The sequence below is a fragment of the Phyllobates terribilis genome, unplaced genomic scaffold, assembly GCF_046119375.1.
Source record: "Phyllobates terribilis strain yellow unplaced genomic scaffold, ASM4611937v1 Scaffold_8__6_contigs__length_399053987, whole genome shotgun sequence".
NCBI classification, from domain to species: domain Eukaryota; kingdom Metazoa; phylum Chordata; class Amphibia; order Anura; family Dendrobatidae; genus Phyllobates; species Phyllobates terribilis.
Window position 1 is genome coordinate 196,444,612 of NW_027362768.1, and position 15,497 is coordinate 196,460,108.

Sequence of the window (15,497 nt, forward strand, 5' to 3'; positions counted from 1 at the left end):
TATATACAGGGGGTAATAACGCTGGATACATGAGGTATGACGGTATATACAGGGGGTAATAACGCTGGACACATGAGATATGACGGTATATACAGGGGGTAATAACGCTGGACACATGAGATATGACGGTATATACAGGGGGTAATAACGCTGGACACATGAGATATGACGGTATATACAGGGGGTAATAACGCTGGACACATGAGATATGACGGTATATACAGGGGGTAATAACGCTGGACACATGAGATATGACGGTATATACAGGGGGTAATAACGCTGGACACATGAGGTATGACGGTATATACAGGGGGTAATAACGCTGGACACATGAGATATGACGGTATATACAGGGGGTAATAACGCTGGATACATGAGATATGACGGTATATACAGGGGGTAATAACGCTGGATACATGAGATATGACGGTATATACAGGGGGTAATAACGCTGGATACATGAGGTATGACGGTATATACAGGGGGTAATAACGCTGGATACATGAGATATGACGGTATATACAGGGGGTAATAACGCTGGATACATGAGGTATGACGGTATATACAGGGGGTAATAACGCTGGATACATGAGGTATGACGGTATATACAGGGGGTAATAACGCTGGACACATGAGGTATGACGGTATATACAGGGGGTAATAACGCTGGATACATGAGATATGACGGTGTATACAGGGGGTAATAACGCCGGATACATGAGATATGACGGTATATACAGGGGGTAATAACGCTGGATACATGAGGTATGACGGTATATACAGGGGGTAATAACGCTGGACACATGAGATATGACGGTATATACAGGGGGTAATAACGCTGGATACATGAGGTATGACGGTATATACAGGGGGTAATAACGCTGGATACATGAGATATGACGGTATATACAGGGGGTAATAACGCTGGACACATGAGGTATGACGGTATATACAGGGGGTAATAACGCTGGATACATGAGATATGACGGTATATACAGGGGGTAATAACGCCGGATACATGAGATATGACGGTATATACAGGGGGTAATAACGCTGGATACATGAGGTATGACGGTATATACAGGGGGTAATAACGCTGGACACATGAGATATGACGGTATATACAGGGGGTAATAACGCTGGATACATGAGATATGACGGTATATACAGGGGGTAATAACGCTGGATACATGAGATATGACGGTATATACAGGGGGTAATAACGCTGGATACATGAGGTATGACGGTATATACAGGGGGTAATAACGCTGGACACATGAGGTATGACGGTATATACAGGGGGTAATAACGCTGGACACATGAGGTATGACGGTATATACAGGGGGTAATAACGCTGGACACATGAGGTATGACGGTATATACAGGGGGTAATAACGCTGGACACATGAGGTATGACGGTATATACAGGGGGTAATAACGCTGGATACATGAGGTATGACGGTATATACAGGGGGTAATAACGCTGGATACATGAGGTATGACGGTATATACAGGGGGTAATAAAGCTGGATACATGAGGTATGACGGTATATACAGGGGGTAATAACGCCGGATACATGAGATATGACGGTATATACAGGGGGTAATAACGCCGGATACATGAGGTATGACGGTATATACAGGGGGTAATAACGCTGGACACATGAGATATGACGGTATATACAGGGGGTAATAACGCTGGTATATGGGAGCGGTGTAAGAATATTTACAATGGGACCCTCTCTGGGTGATATAGGGATATACTGTATTCTGCTACCTTCTTGCCTGAAATGATGGAAACTTTCTGAAAAAATAAATACACAGTTGACCTGAACTCCGTTCGGGTCCTTGCACTCTAGGGCCCTGCCGGGGGTTCGACTGAATCCCTTTTAAGAAGGATTCAGGTGGGATCAGTGAACACATTGTAGAAACGCAGTGTGAACTTTATACACAGAACCAAAGATCTGAGAAAGACTGTAAAAATCCTTGCAGCCAGTTCTGCCAATGTGTCACGCCAGGTGTGGGAAAGACTTAGTGCAACACAGAGGGAAGAGGGAAAGGGAGCCCAGACTCTAGGGAACGGGGAGAGTGGTCTACTATGACCCTGTCTGGTCTACTATGACCCTGTCTGGTCTACTATGACCCTGTCTGGTCTACTATGACCCTGTCTCACCTCTCTCTCTTTCTCACCACAACATACTCACATTCTCTTCCCTCTCCTCTCCAGGTGCACAATCCCCACTCCACAAACTTGCATACCCTCGCAGAAATCTCAAACACCTTGACCTACACTCACTCTCTGAATCCCTTCTCCCTCTCACAGGCATAAGTTCATTACATGATGCAGATGCTGCTGCCACTTTATATAACACCACAACAGCTTCAGCTCTCAATTTAGTCGCCCCCCCACACACATACAACAGTTCACCCACTCAACAGGCAACCCTGGAACATCAACCTGACTAAAGAACTGCAAAGGGCCTCCAGGGTTGCTGAGCGGAAATGGAAAAGGTCCCACTCCAATGAGCACTTCATTGCATTCAAACAGTCCCTCACTACCTTCAAGTCCACACTCACTGCAGCAAAACAAACCTCCTTCTCATCTCTCATATCCTCCCTGTCTCACAACCCTAAACAGCTATTCAAAACTTTCAACTCTCTCCTCCATCCCCCAGCGCCTCCTCCCTCTCCTCTCATCTCAGCCGAAGACTTTGCCACATTCTTCAAGCAGAAGATTGATAACATCAGACAAAGCTTGTGCCTAAAGTCCGCACAGCCCCTCCTTACACCTACTCAATCCTCCTCCTCCAAAACCAGCTTCTCCACCATTATGGAAGATCAACTCTCCTCTTTATTTTCCAAATCACACCCCACCACCTGCGAACTTGACCCAATCCTGTCCCACCTCATCCCTAACCTTACCACTATCCTCATCCCAACCCTAACCCACCTTTTCAACCTGTCACTAACAACTGGTGTCTTCCCCTCATGCTTCAAATAAGCATGCCTCGATCACACTCATCCTCAAAAAGCCCTCCCTTGACCCATCCTCTCTGTCTAGCTATCGCCCCATATCACTTCTCCCCTTTGCCTCAAAACTACTGGAACAACATGTCCATTCTGAGCTGTCCTCCCACCTCTCCTCCTGTTTCCTCTTTGACCGCCTCCAATCTGGCTTCCAACCGCACCATTCTACTGAAACTGCACTGACTAAAGTCACCAACGACCTACTAACCGGCAAATCCAAGCGACACTACTCTGTCTTCCTCCTCCTAGACCTGGCCTCCTCCTCCTGGACCTGTCCTCCTCCTCCTCGACGTGTCATCTGCCTTCGACACAGTGGACCATTCCCTCTTACTACAGACTCTCTCATCTCTCGGCATCACAGACTTGGCCCTATCCTGGATCTCCTCATACCTAACTGACCAGACATTCAGCGTCTCCCACTCACGCACCACCTCCTCACCTCGCCCCTATCTGTCGGTGTCCCCCAGGGTTCAGTCCTAGGACCCCTGCTCTTCTCCATCCACACCTTAGGCCTGGGACAGCTCATAGAGTCTCACGGCTTTCAGTATCACCTCTATGCTGATGACACACAGATCTACCTCTCTGGACCCGATATCTCCTCCTTACTAACTAAAATCCTACAATATCTGTCCGCTATCTCATCCTTCTTCTCTGACAGATTTCTAACATGGATAAAACAGAATTCATCATCTTTCCACCGTCTCACCCAACCCCCCCAACTGACCTATTCATCAAAGTCAATAGCTGCCCACTATCCCCAGTCCCACAAGCTCGCTGCCTCGGGGTAACCCTGGACTCTGATCTCTCCTTCACACCTCATATTCAAGCCCTTTCCACTTCCTGCCGACTCCAACTCAAAAATATCTCCTGGATCCGCACATTCCTCAGCAAAGACTCTGCAAAAACACTAGTGCACACCCTCATCATCTCCCGCCTCGACTACTGCAACCTCCTGCTCTGTGGCCTCCCCTCTAACACTCTCACACCCCTCCAATCTATCCTAAACTCTGCTGCCCGACTAATCCACCTGTCCCCCCGCTATTCCCCGGCCTCTCCTCTCTGTCAATCCCTTCACTGGCTCCCCATTGCCCAGAGACTCCAGTTCAAAACCCTAACCATGGCATACAAAGCCATTCACAACCTGTCTCCCCCATACATCTGTGACCTAGTCTCCCGGTACATACCTGCACGCAGCCTCCGATCCTCACAAGATCTCCTTCTCTACTCCCCTCTTATCTCCTCTTCCCACAATCATATACACGATTTCTCCCGTGCTTCCCCCCTACTCTGGAACTCTCTACCCCAACACATCAGACTCTCGCCGACCGTGGAAACCTTCAAAAGGAACCTGAAGACCCACCACTTCCGACAAGCCTACAACCTGCAGTAACCATCGCTCCACCATACCGCTGCACGACCAACTCTACCCTCACCTACTGTATCCTCACCCATCCCCTGTAGACTGTGAGCCCTCGCGGGCAGGGTCCTCGCTCCACCATACCGCTGCACGACCAGCTCTAGCCTCACTTACTGTATCCTCACCCATCCCCTGTAGACTGTGAGCCCTCGCGGGCAGGGTCCTCGCTCCACCATACCGCTGCACGACCAGCTCTACCCTCACCTACTGTATCCTCACCCATCCCCTGTAGACTGTGAGCCCTCGCGGGCAGGGTCCTCGCTCCACCATACCGCTGCATGACCAGCTCTACCCTCACCTACTGTATCCTCACCCATCCCCTGTAGACTGTGAGCCCTCGCAGGCAGGGTCCTCGCTCCACCATACCGCTGTATGACCAGCTCTACCCTCACCTACTGTATCCTCACCCATCCCCTGTAGACTGTGAGCCCTCGCGGGCAGGGTCCTCGCTCCACCATACCGCTGCACGACCAGCTCTAGCCTCACTTACTGTATCCTCACCCATCCCCTGTAGACTGTGAGCCCTCGCGGGCAGGGTCCTCGCTCCACCATACCGCTGCACGACCAGCTCTACCCCCACCTACTGTATCCTCACCCATCCCCTGTAGACTGTGAGCCCTCGCAGGCAGGGTCCTCGCTCCACCATACCGCTGCACGACCAGCTCTACCCTCACCTACTGTATCCTCACCCATCCCCTGTAGACTGTGAGCCCTCGCGGGCAGGGTCCTCGCTCCACCATACCGCTGCACGACCAGCTCTACCCCCACCTACTGTATCCTCACCCATCCCCTGTAGACTGTGAGCCCTCGCGGGCAGGTTCCTCGCTCAACCATACCACTGCACGACCAGCTCTACCCTCACCTACTGTATCCTCACCCATCCCCTGTAGATTGTGAGCCCTCGCGGGCAGGTTCCTCGCTCAACCATACCACTGCACGACCAGCTGTACCCTCACCTACTGTATCCTCACCCATCCCCTGTAGATTGTGAGCCCTCGTGGTCCGGGTCCTCGCTCCCCCTGTACCAGTCGCTGACTTGTATTGTTCAAATTTATTGTAATTGTTTGTGCTATGTATATCTCTTTCATATGTGAAGCGCCATGGAATGAAATGGCGCTATAATAATAACTACCGTCCCTATATTGGCTCTTCACCAATCGCCGCACGCGTGCTTCGCCCTGACTTTCCCTGGTGTATGGCTAAGGCTAGGGAAGGGAGGAGATGAGCGCTAGTCGATCTTCACTAAAAACTCTATAGACAACAAGGGTAGACAAACGGGGGGGGGGGGGGTGTGCTTAGCTTTAGACAACTCCAGCCAAATAAGCACATAGCCTCAAGCTCCAGAGAGGATGAAGTACTGCTCTTGCTAACGACTCACAAGTAGTAATGAATATCGCCGGCACCTAGCCAGAGAGATGTAGCCGCTGGGTCCTAGAGACAGCCAGCCTCTAAGAAGTCTGTAATGCCAAACGTAGAGATCTCCTGCAACCATCTGCAGGGAGACTGTCTGTCACCTCTGACACACCCATGACACAATGAAGCCATGTACACGGCCTAAACAACAATGTATCCAGAGAACAAGGACCCTGAAATAATGGAGGGGCAGAAAACCGCAGGGGCAGTGCACTGGAGAAACAGATCCGTATGGTTAAAAAGTAACAAAAATGGCTTTCTTTTTTCTTTATTGTGTCGAAAGTTATGAAAGTTCTTGACTTTATTAGGCATGTTGGTTTCTTTCCTGTTGAAAATATGATCAAAGTGGATCCAGTCCTCGCAGGTTCCTTTCTCTGGGCTTTTCTTATTGTTGTGCTACCTCCATACTCTGTGTCTTTGTAACTGGAGTATGGACACTGTCTGCCAAGGGGCCGGCACTTCAAGAGCATAATTAGGCCCCTCCTGGCATGTAATGACCATGACACTTCCTTGGTTTGTAGCAACCTCGACACCTCCAGCAAGTAACCACCGCGACACCTCCAGCAAGTAACCACCGCGACACCTCCAGCAAGTAACCACCGCGACACCTCCAGCAAGTAACCACCGCGACACCTCCAGCAAGTAACCACCGCGACACCTCCAGCAAGTAACCACCTCGACACCTCCAGCAAGTAACCACCTCGACACCTCCAGCAAGTAACCACCTCGACACCTCCAGCAAGTAACGACCTCGACACCTCCAGCAAGTAACCACCTCGACACCTCCAGGAAGTAACGACCTCGACACCTCCAGCAAGTAACCACCTCGACACCTCCAGCAAGTAACCACCTCGACACCTCCAGCAAGTAACCACCGCGACACCTCCAGCAAGTAACCACCTCGACACCTCCAGGAAGCAATGGCGGCGAAGACCCTCGCAAGCAATTACCCCAGCATGACATCACTAATAACCCCAACATATAGATAAAATTTGTTACCTGTAATTTTGCTTTTCTCTTCGTCCTCACCTGTTTCCTAGGACCGCACACTTTGCAATCAAACTAATAACAAGTAACCAATGATGTCAGATCTCACAGAATATGAAGCGCCTTCTACATTCCTTCAACATGCAAATATAATTGGTTTATGATTAAACTCAAAATACTTTATGGGGTGGGATACTTCTGCTGCCTTTGGACTTGAGGAAAGCAAAATTACAGGTAACCAAATTACTAGTGATGAGCGAGCAGTAAAATGCTCGGGTGCTCGAAGCTCGGGTCGAGCACATTGGAATACTCGGGTGATCGACCCGAGCAACGAGCCCAATGTAAGTCTATGGGAAACTCAAGCATTTTCATTTTTCAGGCGGCTCCCCCCGGCGGTCTGCAGAAGGTCATAAATTGCCCAAATCGATGGGAACGGTGCTCAATTAAACGTCAGGCAGGCAGAATATATAGGCAGACAGGCAGGCAGGGTATATAGGAGGGTGCATGAAAAACATAGCAGGGCACTTGGAACACACTAGTGCCCTCCGATTTTCATGCACCCGTCTCTTTAAAAAAGCTGGCCGGCAATTCATCAGCGGCATACACCAGTACCCGACAATTTAGAACAGAAAGAATAGAGCATCACACATAGATTAGATAGATAGAAACATGTCAGTCACATATATAAGAAGTACAGTGATAGTGTTGGTTACTGTACTTGTCATTTAGTGTTAAAATAAAGGATTTATTAAAAAAAAAAATTGGCGTGCGGTTCCCCGTAATTTTAGTCTCTAGCGGAGGTTAAGCAGACAGCTGGGGCAGATGTTTTAAGCCTGGGAAGGGGGTAATACCCACGGAGCTTCCCAGGCTACTAATATCAGCCCCCAGCTGAATACCTAGCCTTTACCAGCTATTAAAATGGGGGACCCCGCAAAAAAATGACGTGGGGTCCCCCCTATTTTAATAGCTAGCAAAGGCTAGGCAGACAGCTGGGGGCTGATATTAATAGCCCAGGAAGGGAGCCATGAATATTGGCCCCCTCCCAGGCTAGAAACACCAGCCGTCAACCGCCCCAGAAATGAAGCATCCATAGGATGCGCCAATTCTGGCACTTAGCCTCGCTCTTCCACGCTGCCCTGGTGCGGTGGCAGGGGGTAATAGGGTTGGGGTTGATGTCAGCTTATAATGCCAGCTGACATCAAGCCCAGGTTAGTAATGGAGAGGCGTCTATAAGACACCCCCATTACTAACCCCATAGTCAAAATTAAAAAAAAACACAAACACCCAGAATAAAGTCCTTTAATTGAAATAAACACACAATTTTTTAATGTTCTAAATTAAACCATACTTACCATCACGCCCATTCCAGCTGAAGCCAACAATCTCCTGCAATAAAAATAAAATTATAAACCAACCTCATCCTTACCTTTCCATGGTTCCCAGGATGGCTCCAGCTCTGCTACATTCACATGACAGGCTGGATCGCAGCCGAAAGCTGCCATCCAGCGTGGGAGAATTCTCCTGCGCTCACCGCTTGAGCAGGAGAATTCTCCCACGCTGGGATGGCATTGAGATGACAGACTGGATCGCAGCTAAGAGCTGCCATCCAGCATGCCATCCTTCATAGACACTGCAGAGCGCAGGCATGCTTGCGCTCTGCAGTGTCTCTGAAGGATGACAAGCTGGATGGCAGCGCTCAGCTGCGATCCAGCCTGTCATCAGAATGCCATCCCAGCGTGGGAGAATTCTCCTGCTCAAGCCCTGAGCACAGGAGAATTCTTCCACGCTGTCAGTGACGTGCATGAGGTGAGCTGAGTTCATTGGATATGAACTCGGCTCATCTGGATGCCGTCACAGGAAGACACTGAGGAGCGCAAGCATGCCTGCGCTCCTCAGTGTCTGCGGCATGGCAAGCTGGATGGCAGCTTTAGGCTGCGATCCAGCCTGTCATGGAATGTAGCAGAGCTGGAGCCGTCCTGGGAACCATGGAAAGGTAAGGATGAGATTGGTTTATTATTTTACTTTTATTGCAGAAGACATTGGCTTCAGCTGGAATGGGCGTGATGGTAGGTAGGGTTTAATTTAGAACATTAAAAAATTGTGTGTTTATTTCAATTAAAGTACTTTATTCTGGGTGTTGTGTTTTTTTTTAAATACTTTACTAGAAATTCATGGCGGTCATGTCTAATATTGGCGTGACCCCATGAAGTTCGGGCTTAGGGCCAGCTGATAATACCAAGCAGGCCCTAACCCCTTTATTACCCAGTGAGCCACCGCACCAGGGCCCTGGATGAGTTGGGTACAGCGCCAGAAGATGGCGCTTCTATGAACGCGCCATTTTCTGGGGTGGCTGCGGACTGCAATTTGCAGCGGGTGGGGCCCAGAAAGCTTGGGCCTCCCTGCGCTGCGGAATCCAGCCCCCAACTGCCTAGTTGTACCTGGCTGGTCACAAAAATAGGGCGAAGCTACATGTATTTTTTTTTTAATTATTTCATGAAATTCATGTGTCCAGCTATTAATATCAGCCCCCAGCTGTCTGCCTAGCCTTTGCTAGCTATTAAAATAGGGGGGACCCCACGTCATTTTTTTGGGGGAGTCCCCCATTTTAATAGCTAGTAAAGGCTAGGTATTCAGCTGGGGGCTGATATTAGTAGCCTGGGAAGCTCCGTGGGTATTACCCCCTTCCCAGGCTTCAAACATCTGCCCCAGCTGTCTGCTTAACCTCCGCTAGAGACTAAAATTATGGGGAACCCCACGCCAAATTTTTTTTTAATAAATCCTTTATTTTAACACTAAATGACAAGTACAGTAATCAACACTATCACTGTACTTCTTATATATGTGACTGACATGTTTCTATCTATCTAATCTATGTGTGAAGCTCTATTCTTTCTGTTATAAATTGTCGGGTACAGGTGTATGCCGCTGATGAATTGCCGGCTTTTCATGTTTCACTGTTGGCACTGTTCCCATCGATTTGGGTAATCACTGTAATGCCACAACCACCATGGCTGTGGCATTACAGTGAGTGGCAGACAATCCCTGCATGATTGGTGCTCTAAATAGCGCCAAACATGCAGGACGTAGACACGACTTCCCACCCGAGCATAGCGCAAGTACTCGGCGAGCTCCGAGCATCGCGAGTACTGAGATGCTCGGGCGAGTACCGAGCAGGGGCGAGCATGCTCGCTCATCACTAAAAATTACCCTTTACTCTTTGTCCTCAGGCAGCATAGAAGGGATCTGTATAGCTCCAAATATAAGAAAGGGAAATGACTCGATCTGTGCAGTCAGTGCCCCCCGGTGCCTATGGTAAAGCCCTTGAAGCTTCTATGCTCTGCCTGTTATGTTTTGCAAATCCAGAGGAGGAGGATGACCAGAATGTGGAATTACTGATGACAACAAGATGTAGCTCTCCAGCTTCTTTTGAAGTAGATCTGGTAGGATGAGCTGTTAGCAGGACATACCGAGGTAGATCTTCCAGGTTATAACCCTTCATGATAAGGGCTACCTTATCCATTGGGCTGGAGTCTTTAGAAGAATTTGATCCATTACTAGGGCCGGAGAAGAGCAGGACATTTTTGATTGAAGACAATGGACTTGTGAAGGTTGGATGTCTACTCACGTCTGAGAACAAAGGTGGGAAAAATGTATTCTTCCCTAGCTGGATTTAGGACAGGTACAGGTAAAACATGACTCTCTTCACACGAGTGTGAGGAAAACTTTTGTACAAAGCATGGACTGGTCCTTAGAGGAACATCATCAGGAATCAGTCCTGAGAAACAGAAAATACCAGTAACTTTTTTCAAAAAAACAGACCTTAAATGGACAAACAGCTGATTTCTACCCCAGAAAAGAGGCTCCAATGGAGAGATAAGAGAGACATCAAGACAATACTGAAGAATGAAGATCCGGCTTGAGGGTTTCTGAGTCACGATGAGTTTGAGATTCTAAAACTCTCCATCGGTCATACAGCTGATAGCAGTTCTGATTGTTATAGGGGTCTTGGTTCTGAGATCCTTATGGAAACCATCTTGCAGAAGTTCGGGAACAATAGGTAGATGTGTAAAGAATAATTCTGCGCTTTGGAGACACAAACTTTTTAGTAGATGACTTCCAAAAAATATCAAAGTGTTGATGAATTTTGGAGGGAGGCCTTGTTCTTGCTGCAGCCGATCACGATAGAGATGGAACAGACCTTCTGGACAAGAAGCTCTTTGATCTGAAGAAGCTTCCGAGTATTCACTGCTCCACAGATGTAACGATGCTGGAAACTCCTTCAGGGGCAGAATATTACTAGAATATTTCCATTCTGATTTTTACCAAAATTTTTCTACAGGAGTGGAACCATTGTGAAGATGAGAGGAAGCAGGACTTTCCAGGAATGTAATAGGTCCTCTGGATGGTCGGCCTCAAAACAAAAGGAAGTCAGCTTGTGATCGTCCTTGTTCACCAACAGGCTTATTTGAAGAAACCCCAATATGTGAGTGCAAGTAACAAAGAGTCCACTCTGCTGGGTTTGGACTTCTCTAAAGATCGGTCTGAATAATCACAGAGCCTCTTATATGCGGGCTCTTCTGTCTTGCCGACTTGACTTTGATTAATTCAGGATTGTCTCGAGTCCTCAAAACAAGTTGAGATGTCTTGTGCTCCCTTCATTGTAACTGTAGAATACAAAACTTGCATATTCTGACCAGACCGGGACCTTCTCCTTACTGGACTCTTGAAATTAAAGAGTGAAATTCTTATGTTTTTTTATTTCTTTAAGATTGAAGACTTTCTTTCTTAGAAAAGACCAGGGACCTCTCAACACCTCCTCGAAGAATGGATCCCCCAACGTTGGGTTGAAACATCAGTAGACGTTGGCTTCATCAGTAGAAAACATTTCCTTCCGGAAAGATTGTTATCCTAAGTCCACAATTGTAAACTGCCAGAAATCGGGGAACCGGTCTTTACTTCTCATGTAAGCCCGAGAGATTTCAGTCTCAAGACAGAAAGAATTTCCTACTGCAGGTCCCCAAAAATATGAGTCTTCGCCAAAGGACCTGCATTGATCGAATTAGTTAACAGCCGAATGTACGGAGAGAAGGAGAGTAGATAAGTTGATGGCTTCCTTCTGGATGGAGGAAATCTTTTCTTCAAGAAGAAACAAGGTTTGGTAAGTAGAACCATTAATGAAACCAAGGAGTCATTTCTTGGTGGTAGGAAATAAATGAGGTTTATAAGAAATCAGAGTTTCTGGAGAAAAAGAAGAGTTACTGGGGAAGGATGCCGTAACCAACCAATTATCTAGATATGAGATTCCCTGGAGACATAAAGGGGTTAGGACAACAATGGAAACTTTTGTGAACTCCTTTAAAGCTGGTGATAATTTGGAGAGGGAGACCCCTGAGCGATAATATGGAGAGGAAGACCCCTGACACTGTAATAATCATGCAATAAGCAGCAGCCTCATTTAAGTATAGGACGGACAGAGGCACCCCGACACTGCAATGTGCTGCAGAGCGGTCCATGATCACTGGGGACAGGGCGCTCCCCTGCCGTACATGTCTGACCAACACTCCATCAAAGTGAAAAAACAGGACCAGAGCTTGTACAGATAAGGATTCCTCATATTCAGGTAGATACCCCTGACTGCTGAAATAGAGAGGGGTCTTAGTAAACCCCCCTCTTCATAAAGAGAATAGGAACTGAAAGGTGGGATTGTCAGGACACACAGGTGGGCTCTGCACCCAGGATTATAGATGGTGCTTTATATACTACGTGCGATGACGTCACTGGGGAATTGAAGGACAAAAAGGAAAAGGACTATAGGTTCCCCCAGTATATAACAACCCCAGAATATAACGACCCCAGAATATAACGACCCCATTATACAGTCATGGCCAAAAGTATTGAGAATGAGACAAATAGTAATTTTTCCAAAGTTTACTGCTTCATTTTTTGTAATGGCAATTTGCATATACTCCTGAATGTCAAAGAGTGATCAGCTTAACAGCAATTACTGTACTTACAAAGTCAATATTTGCCCAGAAAATGAACTTTAACCCCCAAAACACATTTCAACATCATTGCAGTCCTGCCTTAAAAGGAGCAGCTAACATCGTTTTAGTGATTGATCCATTAACACAGGTGTGGGTGTTGATGAGGACAGGGCTGGCGATCAATCAGTCATGATTAAGTAAGAATGACATCACTGGACACTTTAAAAGGAGGCTGGTTCTTGGTATCATTGTTTCTCTTCAGTTAACCATGGTTATCTCTAAAGAAACACGTGCAGCCATCATTGCACTGCACAAAAATGGCCTAACAGGGAAGAGTATCGCAGCTACAAAGATTGCACCTCAGTCAACAATCTATCGCATCATCAAGAACTTCAAGGAGAGAGCTTCCATTGTTGTCAAAAAGGCTCCAGGGCGCCCAAGAAAGACCAGCAAGCGCCAGGACCGTATCTTAAAACTGTTTCAGCTGCGGGATCGGACTACCAGCAGTGCCGAGCTTGCTCAGGAATGGCAGCAGGCTGGTGTGAGTGCTTCTGCACGCACTGTGAGGCGCAGACTCTTTGAGCAAGGGCTGGTTTCAAGGAGGGCAGCAAAGAAGCCACTTCTCTCCAGAAAAAACATCAGGGACCGACTGATATTCTGCAAAAGGTACAGGGAGTGGACTGCTGAGGACTGGGGCAAAGTCATTTTCTCTGATGAATCCCCTTTTCGATTGTTTGGGACATCTGGAAAACAGCTTATTCAGAGAAGAAGAGGTGAGCGCTACCACCAGTCTTGTCTCATGCCAACTGTAAAGCATCCTGAAACCAGTCATGTGTGGGGTTGCTTCTCAGCCAAGGGAATCGGCTCACTCACAGTCTTGCCTAAAAACACAGCCATGAATAAAGAATGGTACCAGAATGTCCTCCAAGAGCAACTTCTCCCAACCGTCCAATAGCAGTTTGGCACCCAACAATGCCTTTTCCAGCATGATGGAGCACCTTGCCATAAAGCAAAGGTGATAACTAAATGGCTCATGGAAGAAAACATAGAGATTTTGGGTCCATGGCCTGGAAACTCCCCAGATCTTAATCCCATTGAGAACTTGTGGTCAATCATCAAGAGACGGGTGGACAAAGAAAAACCAACAAATTCTGGCAAAATGCAAGCATTGATTATGCAAGAATGGACTGCTATCAGTCAGGATTTGGTCCAAAAGTTGATTGAGAGCAGCCAGGGAGAATTACAGAGGTCTGGAAGAAGAAGGGGCAACACAGCAAATATTGACTCATTCTAACTGTCAATATAACCTATTGGTCCTCATAATATGATTGCAATTATATTTCTGTATGTGATATAAACATCAGACAAACACTAATAAAAACCAGAGGCCAGCAGATCATGGGAAAATATCATTTTGGTGTCATTCTCAAAACTTTTGGCCATGACTGTACAGTGGCATGTAAAAGTTTGGGCACCCCGTGTCAAAATTACTGTTATTGTGAACAATTAAGTAAGTTGAAGATGAAATGAAATGATCTCTAAAAGGCCTAAAGTTAAGGATGACACATTTCCTTTTTATTTTAGGCAAAAAAAAAAATTATATATAACTTTCATCTTGTAATTTTTAAAATGTAAAAAAAAAAAAAAAAAAAAAAAGGAAAATGGGCAAATACAAAAGTTTGGGCACCCTTGGAGATTTGTGTGCTCAGATAACTTTGACGAAGGTTTCAGACCTTGATTAGCCGCTATGGTTATTATGGATTGTTTATTGTCATGGTTAGATAAAGCCAGGTGATGCAAATTTACAGCTTTATAAAAACCAGCCTCCTCTAACCTTGTGCCAAAAAACAACCTCCAAGGGTTCTTCTAAGCAGCTGCCGAGCTCTGACAATGGTGGAGACCACAAAGCAGGAGAAGCTATAAGGAGATAGAAAAGCATTTTCAAGTTGCCCTTTCCTTAGCTCGAAATGTAATTAAGAAATGGCAGTTACCAGGAACAGTAAAGGTCAAGATAAGGTCTAGAAGACCAAGAAATAATTTTACTGAGAGCTGCTCGCAGGATTGCTAGAGAGGCAAATCAGAACCCCCGCTTGACTGCAAAAGACCTTCAGAAAGATTTAGCAGAATCTGGAGTTGTTGGACATACTATTCTACTATTCGCACACACGTGAACAAATATGGCCTTCATGGAAGAGTCATCAGAAGAAAACCTCTCCTGCGTCCTCACCATAAAATTCAGCATCAGAAGTGTGCAAAAGAACATCCAAACAAGCTTGATGGAAACAAGTCCTGTGGACCGATGAGATTACAACAGAAGTCTTTGGCCACAATGATCACAGGTATGTGTGGAGAAAAAAGGGCACAGAATTTCAGGAAAAAAACATCCCGCCAACCATTAAGCATGGGGGTGGATCAATCAAGCTTTATGAAATGTGTTATCTTTAACTTTAGGCCTTTTAGAGATTATTTCGTCTTCAACTTGCTTAACTTTTCACAATTTTGACTATGGTGCCCAAACTTTTACATGCTACTGTATAATGACCCCAGTATATAATGACTCTAGCACCCCGGCATATATTGAATATACTGCGGAGGATCTGGAGGGATGGAGGGCAGGATGACGATACCCCTGTGAAATAATTACATTGTATTACTCAGACATGTATTTG

At 46.7% G+C, this 15,497-nt stretch overlaps 1 protein-coding gene across 12 annotated transcripts in view; it reads right to left on the reverse strand.

Moving 5' to 3' along the window:
- The window catches only part of TTLL7 (tubulin tyrosine ligase like 7), a 202,691-nt gene that overhangs the window by 98,006 nt on the left and 89,188 nt on the right, over positions 1–15,497 (reverse strand). The window lies entirely within an intron of this gene.